Consider the following 15,460-nt stretch of genomic DNA (forward strand, 5'->3'; position numbering starts at 1 on the left):
TACATGTACCCCAATGTTCACTGCAGCACTATTTAATAGCCAAGACATGGAAGCAACCTAACTGTCTATTGACAGATGAATGGATAAAAAAGATGTAGTATATGTACACACTGGAATATTACTCAGCTGTAAAAAAGAATGAGATATGCCATTTGCAGCAACATGGATGGACCTAGAGATGATCATACTAAATGAAGTAAGCCAGACAAAGAAAGACAAATATTATATGATATCGCTTATATGTGGAATCTGAAAAAAAAAAAAAGATAAAAATGAACTTATTTACGAAACAGAAATAGATCCACAGACATGGAAACAAACTTATGGTTACCAAAGGGGAAGGGGGGGATAAATTAGATGGATGGGATTAACATATACACACTACTGTATATAAAATAGATAACTAACAAGTATCTACTGTATAGCACAGGGAACTACACTCAATATTCTGAAATAACCTACAAGGGAAAAGAATCTGCAGAAGAATATATATATATATATATTTATATATAAATGAAAAATAATATATATATACACCTGAATAATAAATATATATATATATATATACATACCTGAATCACCATGCTATATACCTGAAACTAACACGACATTGTAAATCAACTATACTTCAATTTAAAAATAAATAAATAGACGGATAGATCGATTGATCTATTAAATAATGTGGGATAAAAAGCAGAGTAAGGGGCCTAAGATATGTTGTAGGTAAGACAGGCAAGGAAGGCCACACCTGTAAGATGACATCTAAGCAGAGACCTGCTTGTGTAAAAAAATCCATCAGTTAGCTATTATATTATTAGCATTTATCACAGTTTATAATTCTATATTTATCCATGTCATTATTTAACATCTGATTCTCCAACCTGAAGTTCCATAAAGGCAGAATTGGGTCTATTTAAGAAACTGCTGCATTGGTGGTTTCCGGCAGAATTCTTACACATAAAATTAACCAGATTAGCAAATATTTTCATTTAATAATACAAGATGACATTACTATAATGTTTTTTTAATCTCAGACTTCCACTTTTGCCTCTGATGGAGTAGGCTGAAGCAGACTAATATTTGTACTATACAGCTAGATGTAAAACAAACAATAAAAAATCCACATCTGTTTGAAAAGGGAAAGCTGAGAAGAGAACCAGTATGTGGGAGGACAAGATCAGAGAGAGAAGGGAATCTCCAGAGAGGTGAACTGACATTTTGTGAGCCACCTCTTCTCTTAAGGCATTTGCCAATTCTAGGCATAGAACAAGGGACTGAGAAACCAAGCAGAGGAACTGCAGCTAAGAGTCAGAGCTTTCAGTAGATATTTGGACAATCTCACAGAACTAAAGAGATATTACAGGAGCTTTCCTCCTGATACCAACCAATTCTCTGATTGTCCAACACCAAGTGGTGTCCAATAATTCAATTCAGTTCTGACACTAACTACCTGGAGTTAGATCAGACCCCACAAGTTAATGGCTCTGTCCCACAAGACTGCCCCCACTTCAGATGCCAGCCACAAATGAGGTGCCCAGCTACTTGTATTTCTGCCCAGCTGACTACAGAGGTTCCCGACTCCACCTCGGGTTCAATAATTCACTATAATGACTCACAGAACTCAGAAAAACACTTACTTTACCTTTACTGGTTTATTATAAAGCATACAACTCAGAAGCAGCCACATGGAAGAGATGCATGGGGCAGGGTATGGAGGGAGGGCACAAGGCTTCCCCATCGTTTTTAGGTGCATCACCCTCCCAGCACCTCAAAGTATTCACCAACCCAGAAACTTTTAGGGGTTTTTATTGAGGTTTTGTCACATAGGCATGATCGATTACTAACACTCTTCAGTCCCTCTCCTCTCTCCAGAGATGGGGAGGAGGATGAGACTGAAAGTTCCAGGCTTCTGATTAAGTCTTGGTTTCTCTGGCAACCAGTCCCCGTCTGGAAATTATCTAGGGGCTCACCAATAGTCATCTCAACAGCACAGAAAGTACTCCTTGTACTCCTACTCACTTAGAAATTCCAAGGTTTTAGGAGGTCTGTACCAGGAACCAGGGACAAAGACCAAGTATCCTTCTATGATACCACAGATATAAAACCTGAATTCAGGGCTCAACTTCCCCCTCCAGGAAGATGAAGTACATGTAACTTACCCATTCCTTTCACTCGACACAACTAAAAACTCTGGAGATTGTATGTAAAACAAACTTAAAAAGACTCATGTGACCCACATGACCCAGCCATTCCATTCCTCGCTATCTACCCGGGGTAGAAATAAAAGCATGTGCTCCTACAGACTTGTACACAAAGGTTCACAGCAGCTTTATTTGTAATAGCCAAAGCCAAAAGTAATCCAAATGTCCATTAACGTGTTAATGGATAAATACCTATACAATGAAATGCTACTCAGCAGTAAAAGAGAATACCACAATATAGATGAAGCTCAAAATAATTCTGCTGAGTGAAAGAGGCTAGAAAATACTACACGTATGATTCCATTCATATAAAATTTTAGGAAATGTAAACATAATGACAGAAAACAACAACACAGTGGTTGTCTGGCTATTAAGGGTCAAGAAAGCTTGGGAGAGAGCAATTATAAAGTAACAGGAGGAAACTTGGACAGTTTTACAGGTATACACGTATGTCAAAATTAATCAAGTTATATACTTAGCATACGTGCAGTTTATCATAAATCAATTAGATTTCAAGAAAGCTTTTAAAATTAATTCTATATTTTCCTATGTGTACATGCAAATTATAGTAAAGCATCTACAAGCTTTCATATTAGAACGAAAAGCATGGTTACTTCTTGGAAAGAGAATGGAATTGGGGTTAGTAATCAAGGTGGAGTTTTTCATTATCTGTAGTTTAATCAATACAAGGAGAGCACACTTATTCTCACAAGTGAAATTTAAAGTAAAATAATTACCAAACAATGTGATGAATTCTATCTTCCTCTCAGCGTGAACCCAAATTAGGAAGTGACTAACTCCATAGTACAGGCAGAAATGGAAAAAGAGAATGACTTTCAGAAAAAAAAAACTTCAGAGAAGAAATAATACTTGGTATGAATCTTGAAGAATAGGATTCTTTAAGGAGAGGAAATCTAGAGATAATAAGCAGTAACTGAGAAGGATGGCCAAGGGATCAGTGCAGTGTAGTGCCAGGGTAGGGCAGATACGGGGAGAATAGAGTGTGAGGTGAGAGGAGTTGAAAGCTCCGCCAGCAAGGAGCTTGCAAAGGATGGGTAGAACACATGAGGAAGGAAGAGTCAGTGCTGTGGGGAAAATATGAGGAAGCTTAGAAAGCAAAAGACAGCCACAGAAAAATTTTAGCAGAAACTTAATATGATAAAATTTGTGTTTTTTTTAAATCACCTTGGTGGCACTGTAAAAAGACACCTTAATAATTTGTGTGGGAGAAGAAGAGTTCCTTTAGCTCAGGCATTAGAATACAGAGAGAGTTGGATTTAAAGGATCATTATAGTGTTAGAACATCTCACTGAGTGACTAAAAATACAGCAGTTTGGGGATTAGCTGACTGAGGAAATTATTACACAAATAACAGAGAAGGAAGGAGTCTCTCTGTTGTTATTTTTTTGTTTTAATTCACTTCGTTTGTTTGGGATTTAGTTTTGCAGAGGTGGCAGTGGTTCGTTCCAAGCATAAAGATTTTTTAGATTTCTGCAATATCTGTGGATGAATATAAAAGTCCAGCACTTAGGAAAGAGGTTGGGTCATCAGCCAACAACATGTAAGTATTAGCTGAAGCCCAAAGACAGAGACTAGAAGTTAGCTAAGGGTAGAACCCCATAGAACAAAACTACTTAAAGTATAGGCAGAGAAAAAGAAAGATGTTGATTGAGAAGTGAGGTTGTGGCAGCTATGGATAGAGAGCACATAAAAAGCAATGGAGAGGTGGAGAGGTCAAGAGTTTTAGCAAGAGAAAGGGGACCAGGAGGGTGAAGAGTGAAAGGGATCGTTGGAACTGGCCATTGGAAGTCACCGATGGTGACCTTCGAGAGGGTCTTTTTGGTAGAGTGTGAGAGTAGAAGCCAGACTAGACTTCGTGTTGAGGAAGTTGAGATGTTGACTATAGATTAGGCATTCGAATGGTCTGGAGGAGAAAAGAATGAAAGAATTAGGGTGGCAGCTTGAGAGGAAGGCTGGCCAAGGAAAGGAGGAGCAGGACATAGAAGCAGGAGTGGAGACAAGAGAATGGGGGATTGACTTGAGCAAAGTCCTAGAAGACAAAAGAGGATGCAGTCAAGGGTACTGGCTCCGGCAATTGAGAAGGAAGTAGCAATGCAGGAGGCCACAGGTAGTGAGGAAAAATTAAGCTATTTCATACCAGGTGACTGCCTCTTTTTTGTTTTTTGTTTTGTTTTTGGTAGGAAGTCAAATCATCTGCTAAGAGTGAAGCCATTAAGGGTGAAATGATTTGATAAAGAAGACTTATAAAGGTTTTAGAACAGACCTCCGTGATATTATGTGAGGAGTTAAATGAGAATATATTAACAGCCCAGTTGGCCTAGCTGGGCTTCCAGATGTGTTTACAATGGCACCTGTTGGGCTCTTTGGTGACTCTAACCCCACAAGGCTTTATCACTAAGCAGCAGTTTTCTGGTTTCAAGATGAAATCCCCTGGGGCACTTTAGAAAGCACTTTCTCCTGAGTGCACATCCCAGGATACCCTGATTTAATCGGTCTGAGGTACTAAGAATTTTAAAAGCTCATTAGGTCATTCTAATGTGCAGCCAAGCTTGAGAAACACAGTACTCAACCCTCACTTCTTTCATTAGTTAAACCCAGGACTGAGTTCAAAACATTGAACATAGTTGGATTTAAATTAAAAAGTGAAACCTGGGCCTCCAAGATAATAATAAATAAATGTTCATCAAGAAACTTCAGGAATTATAACCATCTCAATGCTGCACACATTCACACTTCAAAAGTTTATATTTTCATCACCTAGGCTTGCAGTTTTTGTATCCCCACATCAGCAAAACTGTCATAAAATCTAAGGAAATTTTAAAACTTATCAACTATCTGCCAAATAGTGAAATAGGGTGAATGATGTCAGGTTTACATTGTCCATCGTGATTGATGCAGACTAAGCATATTTACTCAGCAAAACTATCATCTTGATTGTTCTGGGATTTTTTTTTTTCTTGCTTATTTCTCATACTGTTTTCTAATCTAAAACAAATGCCATAAAAAGTAATATAATGAGTAAGACAAGAGGAAATTTCAGTCTGGGTTTTACAGTCCTGTCATTTAGAGTCTGGACATCAGTTTTGCAAATTCACCTATGATTTTATAAACCTGGCAAACTGAGTCATTCTTACCAATTTCAGGAAAAAAGAAAATTATTCACTCAAATGTTTTCTGATTTTGACACTAATTCTAATTGGGATTACCCAGTTTGAAACAAGCCACAGGTGATTATAAATAGCAAATTAAAAGTAGAGGGGATTGCTAAAAGGAGTCACAACGCCAGAGGCAAGAAACCAGAGCTAACACAGAGAAGAGACACAAACAGCTAACTCCCATTCAAAAAAAAGCAGACATAAGATCTCAAAAAAAAAGTCATTTCAATTAAAGACAAATGGCCTTCATACCTCAAGATTCTCTAAGGCCTAGTAGAGACCCTGAAACAAGGACAAATTTATGTTTAATATGTTTGGTTTACACACTTTGTGTTTGTATGCATATACACATATGTATGTGTTATATATATAAATACTGGGGCGCATGCATTTTTTTAATTTAGAGAATTAATATATTTGGTTATACCATCTTTGAAAATCATAGATAAATAAGGGACTAGTTTATTTTAATCATGTTATAGCAGAATAAAGTCCTTGCCTCTGGTAAAAGCAGATGTGATGTCAATCTGTTAGAGCATCCTTTCTTCTGTAGCATGTCAGATAAACTCCCTCTGATCTCAAATTTTTGGATCCATTAATCAATCAAATCATCATCCCTTTTCAATCTAAGATAGTTTTATTACCGGTTATTGTGAGTTTACACTAATCTTAGTTCATTTCTCAGAGATGAAAAGTAATCCTCTTTCAGTCTAGTATCATTTACGTCTTTCCCGTGAGTTCATTCCAAATCAAAATGAAGGATGAGTTACTCCTAGGACACTTCCCTGTAGAGAGTTGTCATCATGGTATACATCATCAATTGACTTTCCTTACTTTTCCATAGATTTAGAGATGCAACTTTTGAAGGGAACCTGGAAATTTTTACCCACTGAATTTAACAGTGTTTGTATAGTAATACCATCAGCAGGCATATGATATCTAGGACCTTTAAGAAAACACATGATCAAACCAAAGTGAATAGAGTAATATGTGTCCATGGAAGGTATTTATTAAGTATTTATTAAGATACTTAACCAACATTCAAAAATGCACATACTCCAGCAAGTTAAATATAAATGGATTTGTAAACTTCGGAGGATCACAAGAAATAATTCATGTCCAAAATTGAGACCTTAGTAGCATTCAGAAAGTTTGTTCAATATCTGAGAATCTTAAATTATTATCCAAATGAGAAGATAAGGCCCAAATGTAAACTGGTAAAGCATACTAAAGCATTTATTTATGAAATAAAAAGCATCAATGTTCATTTCCAGAAAAATTATAGAAAAGGTAAATGCACTGAATAAAATATAATAAACATCCTTTTAAATGCATAGGTGAGCTTGCAAAAAGTAAGAAAAAAGTCCAGGGGTCAAAGGAAAACAACTGAAGAATGAGCCATCTCAGGCCTGGGTTCAAGTCTACAGCACTCATCTGGTCAGTGAAGTTTAACTAGCAGAGGGTTTAATACAAAATACATTCTACAGGGCTTCCCTGGTGGCACAGTGGTTGAGAGTCCGCCTGCCGATGCAGGGGACACGGGTTCGTGCCCCGGTCCAGGAAGATCTCACATGCCGCGAAGCGGCTGGGCCCGTGAGCCATGGCCGCTAAGCCTGCGCGTCCGGAGCCTGTGCTCCGCAACGGGAGAGGCCACAACAGTGAGAGGCCCAAGTACCGCAAAAAAATAATAATAATAAAATTAAAAAAAAAAAAATTCTAGGACCAATGATACTCCTAGAACTCTAAGCAGAACAAATGCAAACCCTTTCAGGAGAGACCGTCCCTTAATCCAGGTGAAAAGGCTCACTAACTATAAATTTCATCTGAGAATGAGCTTATTCTCATTCTCCAACAAAAAAGTCAGACAAAAGTACTACCTTTGAAACAAGGTGCTACACTGAGTAGCTGTGCTTTCACTTATTGTTTTCTCTATGGTCACCCCAAGTGATCAAGTTGGTTTTGCAGATGCTACTTTCATTTCTAAATTTCACTCACTGCTCATTTTTCTCACTCTTCAGACATAATCTTTCTATATGACTTTTTTTCTGTATTATATCCTCAAGTCCTTACATGGTTGTGGAGTAGAAGGCAGGAAGCACGGAAGAACAAAGAAATATGGTCTTTCTTTTAACATCCAGGCTTATTCAATAATCTATCAACTAGGAGTGAATTTCAACTAATAGGGTTAAAGTTAAGCAGTTACATATTTCCAGAGGAAAAATCAGTAAATAGCTTATGGCAATTATTTTTTTAAATAACTTGTTTTTGCGGTTATGTCACAGAATTATTATGGATTCAGTGTAACCTCCTGCACTTTCTTCATGCATATATAAGTAAAATGATAATGAATTAGATGTTTCAGGATCCTGAAGGAATGCAGAAATATGAAAAAATTTCTCAATTATCAGAGGGGTAAATCGCTTTCACCTAGTTGAAGGTTAAAGTACATTTTATGTATTCCATTTCCTCAAATGTCAGAAATCTCCACATGGAATTCTATTTACTAAAACATATTATTTCCCGACTTTGGCAAATTGACATTGTTGTACAAAGATAATTTTAGTGACTGAAATTCTTTTTTTTTTTTGACTCGTGAATTTGTTTTTATTTTTATTGGGCTATAGGGGATGGGTTGGGAAATATCTCTGTAAGTTATGCCCTACTAGGGAAATGTCCATTCTAATTTTCCTGGGATAGCTTTTGGAGCTTTTTCTTTCTCTTGGAGCTGCTGCTCTTGCTGGCCCTGAAATTCTTCTTAAGGAAGGTGTAGGCAAAACCTCTGGGAGGTCAGCTACTCTCATGAATAACAAGGACAGCCCCCTAAGAGCAGCAGTCCTAGATACTGCCTGAAGCAAGAAAGATATGTGTCTGTCAGAACGTGAGGACTCTGTGGTGGAGTCCCCTCTTTGCCCTATGGGTGAGTGTTCTCACCTTGTGATTCCAAAGATCACCTCCAAAAGACATTCCAGATTACTCCAAAGGGCAACTCCAAGCAAAGTTCTGTCTCTTTTAGCAACTTCCCTGAGAGAATGAATTTGTTTACAGAGCAGCCAGCCACCTTAGTATATTTCAGAGTATGTGGGATAGAAATCTGAAATTTTAAATCAATCCTGTGAACAGAGCTTTTATTTCAGCTTCTACTTTGTAGGACACACAAAAAAATTATGAAGACTTCATACATTAATATACTTCAAACTACACAGGAGGAAAATATCAGATAGAGTAAAAGGACAAATGTTTGGATTTCCTGGCATAAATGTCAAAGTTTACTTATTATTTGTGTATTTAGCGAACATTTACGTCATGTTTTTGTAGGACACAGTGCTGGGCACCGAGGGAATCAAAGGTGAGTAAGACATTGTCAGTGCTCTCAGGGAGGTCATAGATAAAAATGTGAATAGAACATTGTGAATCTTCACTTCAGAATATTTGTGATTGAGTTTTCTCTTGGCTTCTCTCCAGTTTCTGCCAGAAGTGGGTTGCCTGAAACTATGTTCTGTATCTTAGCGGTGGCTTGGGGCAAATTGCTTTTACAAAATGTTATTAAATGAAAAGCAGTCAGGATAACTTGTGCTCCATATTTTTAAGTCACAGGAAAGTGACAAAAGGTAAGGGTCAAAACTTCTGCAATGACTACCTGAAGCCAAAATAACTATTTGATTTGGTACCAGAAAAGAAAAATCAGTTTGCTCCCAGGCTGAGAGGCTGGAATGGGGTAGGAGTAATATCAAGCCACTTGTTACTCATTATGCGGCTTATATAACCCCATCAATTTTTACTGCATCCATGTGTAAGCCATAGTTTTGGTGTTTTTTTTAATGCCAACATTATATGTTTTATTTTTAATCAAGTAAACCTCAAAATAACCATAATTGGCAGAATAAGACATTAGGCATGAGATGAGAAAATAAAATCCACGGTCTGCAGCAAGGCAAACAGTACTTGTAGTCCATCAGGATGACTGTACATGAGTGAAATGCCATTCCGACCATCTACTCCTTTTTTGTCCTTTAAAAACATACAGTTCAAGTGTTTTTTATTTTCACTTGTAAACAATATGAGCCAAAATGGACAATGAGGTCATCTAAATACTACACAGGATAATTTTAAAGCACTAGATAAAACACCATATTAAAGACATATAGAAATCAGTGTTCACTTTGGTCTCTATTATGGTTAAAGTTGTTAATACCAAGAAGCAACACACACTCATTAAAGCCAGCTGGTGGTGGGTGCCAGTGGTTGGTAGCTGTAATTCAGGAGGTAATCAACACCATCATTTTCAAGCTGGTAACTCTCACACGTGTGAAGCCACAGATGTATTAAATGTCCTGATAGTTTCTCACAGTACAGCACTTTGCCGTAACTTTGCAGCTTTGCTCCAAGTAGACAATTTAACAACCATTCAGAGGTCAACCTCTCACTCTAACTGAACAAGTATGACACAGATCACACAACCACCACATCTGAAAGAGGCTGCTGACAGCAATGTAAGACAGAATTGTTTGCTTTTAACAAGTTGTTCTTCCCTAAAACAAATAAACCTCATTAAGACAGCTGGAAAGTTAACGTCAGTGCAGCTGCACTTGTACATACTTCCCCAAATTTTATAACCAAAGGGGAAATACACATATATATTTTATGATAAACATTTCTTAGAGAAAACAGTTAAATTAAATTAACTTTAAGACTTAATGAGATCTCCCATGTCCTGTATAATTCATCTTACAGCGAATGTTACAAAGTCTATTAACACGTATGGGCTTCTATTCACAAACTAAATACAACTAGCAGTAACTTGGGGTCACATTGGTGCAAAATAAAACTGGGCCAGAATATGAAAAAAATATCAGCAAAAAAAAAACACCCTATATTTATTTGTAGACGGACCAGTGCTAATAACATGATGTTTCTTGATCTTTTCCCCTACACTGCATGCCGAACTTCCAAGTTATAAGCAGGTGAAAATCCTTCTAAATCTTTCAATTGTAAAAATACATCCAAAGGCGTCTAGTAAAGACTAGAAATGCAAGTATATCTACTATAATCTGCCATGAAGCAATGAATAGCTCACAGGGCTAAGAGACCGGTAATGCCTCTTTCTTAGGAATTACAATTGTGTTGACATGGGGGGTGAGGTCAAGGGGCAACTAATTCACAGACCCTCTGCCCAACCCATTAGCAACTCCTGTAAACTGATGCGTCACACAGACCCTACCCCTCAGTAGCTAGAAATGGCATTGCACATCTACTTTATGTTCACTCCTTGGCAGCCAGTGCTAGTTAATTATGTGTCTGGGCTATAATGCTGCAATACACTTGGCCTCAGGGCAGCACAGACACAAATGAAGGAGATTGGCATCTCTGATACTTTTGCCCAGCACAAAAACACTCATACAACCAATCTCTCTTCCCAACCTCTTCCCGCTACCGACCGACCTCTGGGCAAAGTAGCTATTTCCAAGATTGCTTGTGTGTTCTGTTTTGCTTCAGTAGAAGAGTCCCTATAAGTCTTTAAACAAAATACATGATAACTTGAAGGAAATGCTGGGAGACGGCTAACTAGATGAGATGCTTCATTATTCACAAGTGTTTGTCAGAAACACGCAGTTGTGAATTGCTATCTATACTATAGATAACAAGGTCTGTACCAGAGCATTATCAGCCATTGTAAGGCTGGGGCAGCATAGAGGTATGCTATGCATCAACTATGAGGTAGCCTTTTGCTGTAAACAGAATAATATTTCACCCATGTAAATGGACACTGTGCTTACGTCAGTGATATTCACATGTGCAAGGAGGTGAGGAAGTCTCCTTTAGAGTACTTTTCACATGAAATAAAAATAGGAGAACCGATATCTGATATTCAGAAATTTTGATCTATGTCAAACTCAGAGGTTAGTTATTACTAACATCGGTACATAATACTTATATAAAGGTCTAAGTTATTTGGTTTGCTTTGAGTAAGCAGGACTGTAGACTATTCTGTAAAGAAACAAAAATACTATATGGTATGTTCCCTGAGCAAAGTTCTTTGTCCTGAGTGTGTTATGTAATAGTGATAATATTCTTATATAAAAAATAAACCCCAACTTTTAATCATAAGATAGGTTTAGTATGTGCTTAGTTCAGTCTGGTGAGATGCTGAAAAATGATTTCAAGTTGCACCCATAAGGTCCATAGTTATAACATGTTTCTTTCCGTCTGTCTTTTTTTAAACCATGATCTCAGCTCTGAACTTTTTATATGTAAACAGGGAATGTCCAGTTCTCAAGTCCATAATTTCCTATTTCTAATAAGGTCAAGGAACTTTGGTTTGAATTTTCAAAGTGGCTTACGTTTTGTACTTTTACTGTTAACCTGCTTATTATACCTGCTAAAAACTTAAGCAACGCCGCTTTGATCTGTCTACATAATTTAAATAAGCTTACGATCCTCACATAAGGCAAGGAAGTACTTCTTTATCACATTCAATATCGTCAAAGGTGAGCTTTGCATCACAGCGCACTGACATTTCAGTATGTCCCATGGAGATTCTCACAGACACTGTCAACTCAAGCTGAGTTGACAGTGATATGGCGGCCCAGCCCGAGGCTCGCTCTCCCTCTGTGTGGCTTGCTTGCTTAAATGGCAGCAACCGTACAACAAGCCTCCCTCGGCAGGACAAGTCGGGGAGGGCGCAGAAACTGTTCAGCAGAATGTGTCTCATTTGAATCATGCTATTTTCTGTTTCTGATTATCTGAGCTTACACCAACAGGCTCATACACAACTATATTTATTGCCAATGTTAAGCATCGCCACTAATTGGTACCTTCTTGGAGATGTTTCCGAAAGTGTCCATAACATCTAGAACCAGGATGACACCAGAATGAATGTTTTTCATGACTGAAACCTGAAGGAACGAATACCATGATTGGCCCTCAGCCAGTTTATTAATATAACTGAGGACTAACCTGAGAAGCGTCTCTGTCCCCATCATTGAATGTTCATCCTGAATCTCCCACATAGGTCCCTTCGTTAGCAGTACTGAGGGAATTCCCCTAAGATGAACTGTATTGTATAAAATACTCCTAGCTCTCTGGTAGGAGAGGTTTGGGAACCTCCTGCCCCAGGCTCATCACTCTAGTCGCTCGCCATCAAACATGGTGCTTTTTAATATTATTCAAGGTCATATGTAATTGGGCAATTGTGAGCATCCACTTAATTTCCATTCTCAACCCTGGCATTTTACTCACATCTGTGATGTTTCGTTTGCTTGTTTTAGAAACAAGTTAGGCAACTCTCCAGGGAGAATAAAAACAGCCACCAAAAACATACAACAAACAACTGCAGTTTTCCTCCAAGGTCTTCAGTAGTAAACAAGGAGGCCTCCGCTCGAAGTGACGGTTGGAAGGATTGACTCAGTCAAGGGAAGCTGCTGTTGCCACAGTCCCTCAAAAACCTCACAACAGGTAAAAGATTATAACGAGTATCAAAATACCATTGAAAACAATCAAGTCACTACCTTTATACATTGCCCTCCCCTTCATTTCTCTGAATAGTCATCTAATTTACAATCAAAGCATTTGAATTAAAATCACTGAAATATCGGCATAGAAATTACACATTCATTGTCTTTTCTGGAGTTATGTATACCAGATTCAAAAAAGCTTATGGCAGTCAGAGGCATATGGAGTTAAGGTACTGTTTTCAAAGGGGGAGGGGTGGAGGACACATTCTACAGATATCAAGAAGAAGAGGCAATCCCAAATTCGGGAGAACTGATGTCTTAAAAACCTTTAGTACCATATGATTGGCAGCTCTGAGATCTGAAGTATCCTTTGGTTCACACAGAAGGTAACAGTCATTTTTTTTTTTTTCCTAATGCAATATAAAGGGAATGGTATTTCAAGAAAAATTCCAAGGGTTATTTTCAAAACCATCTAAAATGCTTCACCTGAATTTTCAATTCTTGGGGATGTCCAATTCTGCGAGGGAGGGTGTGTGCTTACATCTCTATACACACATATATAAAGACAAACCCTCTTTACATGTCTACATTCTATAGAAAATCCTCCTACACACAGACTCAGGCTCTCTCCCTCTCACACAGGCACATACAGATACACAGAGCATCGCATCCTCTGAGTCACGTGACACATGACACCCTGCTCAAAGGTAATTTGCTTAGAGTGATTTGTCTGTTTAAAAAAATTCACTGTTCCTCAACAGGAGTTAAAAATCCCAGGTCAGCTGCTGTTTGTGCAATACTGTTCCCCTGTATTTGCATGAGGTAGACTTCCCAACCTGGGAGAGAAAACGATACGTTAAGAAAAAGGGTCATGTCTTTTTCCGTTTTTGAACGGAAGGCCCCGTTTTGCTTTGATCTTCTGGTGCTGCAGATGACTTTGTGGAGGAAGCTTCTGCAGGTGACGTGCCTGGCCACTCTGAGACCTCGGACCTCGCCTCCTGAGGAAACGGTGGTGACGGATAGCCGTACCCCCCCCCCCCGCACCTCTCGAGGGAACGTTGAAGTGCGTGGCTGGGGCTCTGCTTCCGGTCTTCCCTGAGAACGGGCGGGCGGCTGCACCCAGTTCTGTGAGGGCAGTTCGCCACCATGTGCGTGATGCTCTGACAGCAATGGCACTTCTCTGGCCGAGGAGGAAGACTACATTCCTTAGCATGACGATCAAGGCCACCACCACTGTAGCATCGGTCTCCTTTTGGTTTTCTTTTTTGTAGTGTCTTCCCTTTGGGTTTTCTTTCACTTCCTAAACAGAGGCTCCCACCAGTCCTGTTACCCATATTGATTCAAGGCCTTTGGAAGATTTTTTAAATGTGAATTCCACTAGTTCTCCTTCTTTTAGGCTTCTAAATCCTTCCATGAATAATTTGCTTCGGTGTACAAATACATCAACTAGAATATCCACGGGGCTTCCCTCTCGGTTTATCATGGAGATGAATCCAAATCCCATTCACACCTTGAACCACTTACAGTGGCCAGTTCCGTGCAAAATCTGGGATTCCTCCTCTGCCTGCTCTGACAGCTTCCCGGGCTCTTCTCTACCACCTTTGCTTGCCCCGCCTGGGGCTGATGAAACCTGGTTGAATGACCTCATTGTCTTCTGAAGAACATTTAAGAAATTTCCGCAATGAAGACACTAAATACATTCTGTAAGATATTACTTGAAAACACTCAATATTTATCAACGTGCAGTTAAAAAAAAAAATTTTTGTTTTGGAGTACAAATCCTCGTAAGGCACCTGCATCCGGTGTTCCAGTCAATAGTCAGTTACTGCTCCTGCGAATGTATCAATTCTTCGTTGTTTTCTTTTCAAAAGCAACCTAAGCCCAAGTGCGTTTTTCTCTGTTCTCCTCAAATCCTTAATTCTAATTCATAAGCCATAGTTTCTTATTCTCAATAGACTGAATCTCTGAAACACTTTTCCTGCATTTCACAGACTTCTCATACCTCAGGCCATAGTTCCAGAACCATGTCCTCATGACTCCTGACCAAACCAAGTCCATAATTGTCTCACCCCTTTCTGAGCTCCTACAGTAGAATCAGACAACCCACTCACAAACTCTGGTATAGTTGCCCTGTGTGGTTCTCTAGTCAGTCATGGTAACCTTCATGAGAACAGGAATCTCCTGTCTTTATAACTAGCACCTCGCATGTCCCTGAGCAAAAATGTGTTCTTATTAATGCTAATTAAATTTAATTCTACAAGAGTTTCTAAATTACAAATATATTTATAACTTATAAAGAGTAAGGAGAAAAACCTTAAATCTTGTCAGAAGAATGGTTCCTCCAAATTATACAATAACCCGAGGGGATGTGAGGATATATGTATACATATAGCTGATTCACTTTGTTGTACAGCAGAAACTAACACAACATTGTAAAGCAATTATACTTCAATAAAGATTAAAAAAATTATACAATAACCCTAAGAGCAAGGACCTTTGAGTCATGTTTTTTCTCTTAAGCACCCAGCATTGTGCCTGACAGTAGAAATTTAATAAAAGTTTATTTTTTGGCCCATGGTTGCACAATATGAAACAGAATTAAATGCTATTAAATATGAGAACAAGAGTATGT

At 38.4% G+C, this 15,460-nt stretch overlaps 1 pseudogene; it reads right to left on the reverse strand.

Annotated features, from left to right (window-relative positions):
• Positions 1–13,697: 13,697 nt before the first annotated feature.
• On the reverse strand, positions 13,698–14,476 carry LOC114891255 (annotated as a pseudogene).
• Positions 14,477–15,460: the final 984 nt, after the last annotated feature.

Source organism: Monodon monoceros, unplaced genomic scaffold (assembly GCF_005190385.1).
Source record: "Monodon monoceros isolate NGI ecotype Baffin Bay Population unplaced genomic scaffold, NGI_Narwhal_1 Super_Scaffold_11, whole genome shotgun sequence".
NCBI classification, from domain to species: domain Eukaryota; kingdom Metazoa; phylum Chordata; class Mammalia; order Artiodactyla; family Monodontidae; genus Monodon; species Monodon monoceros.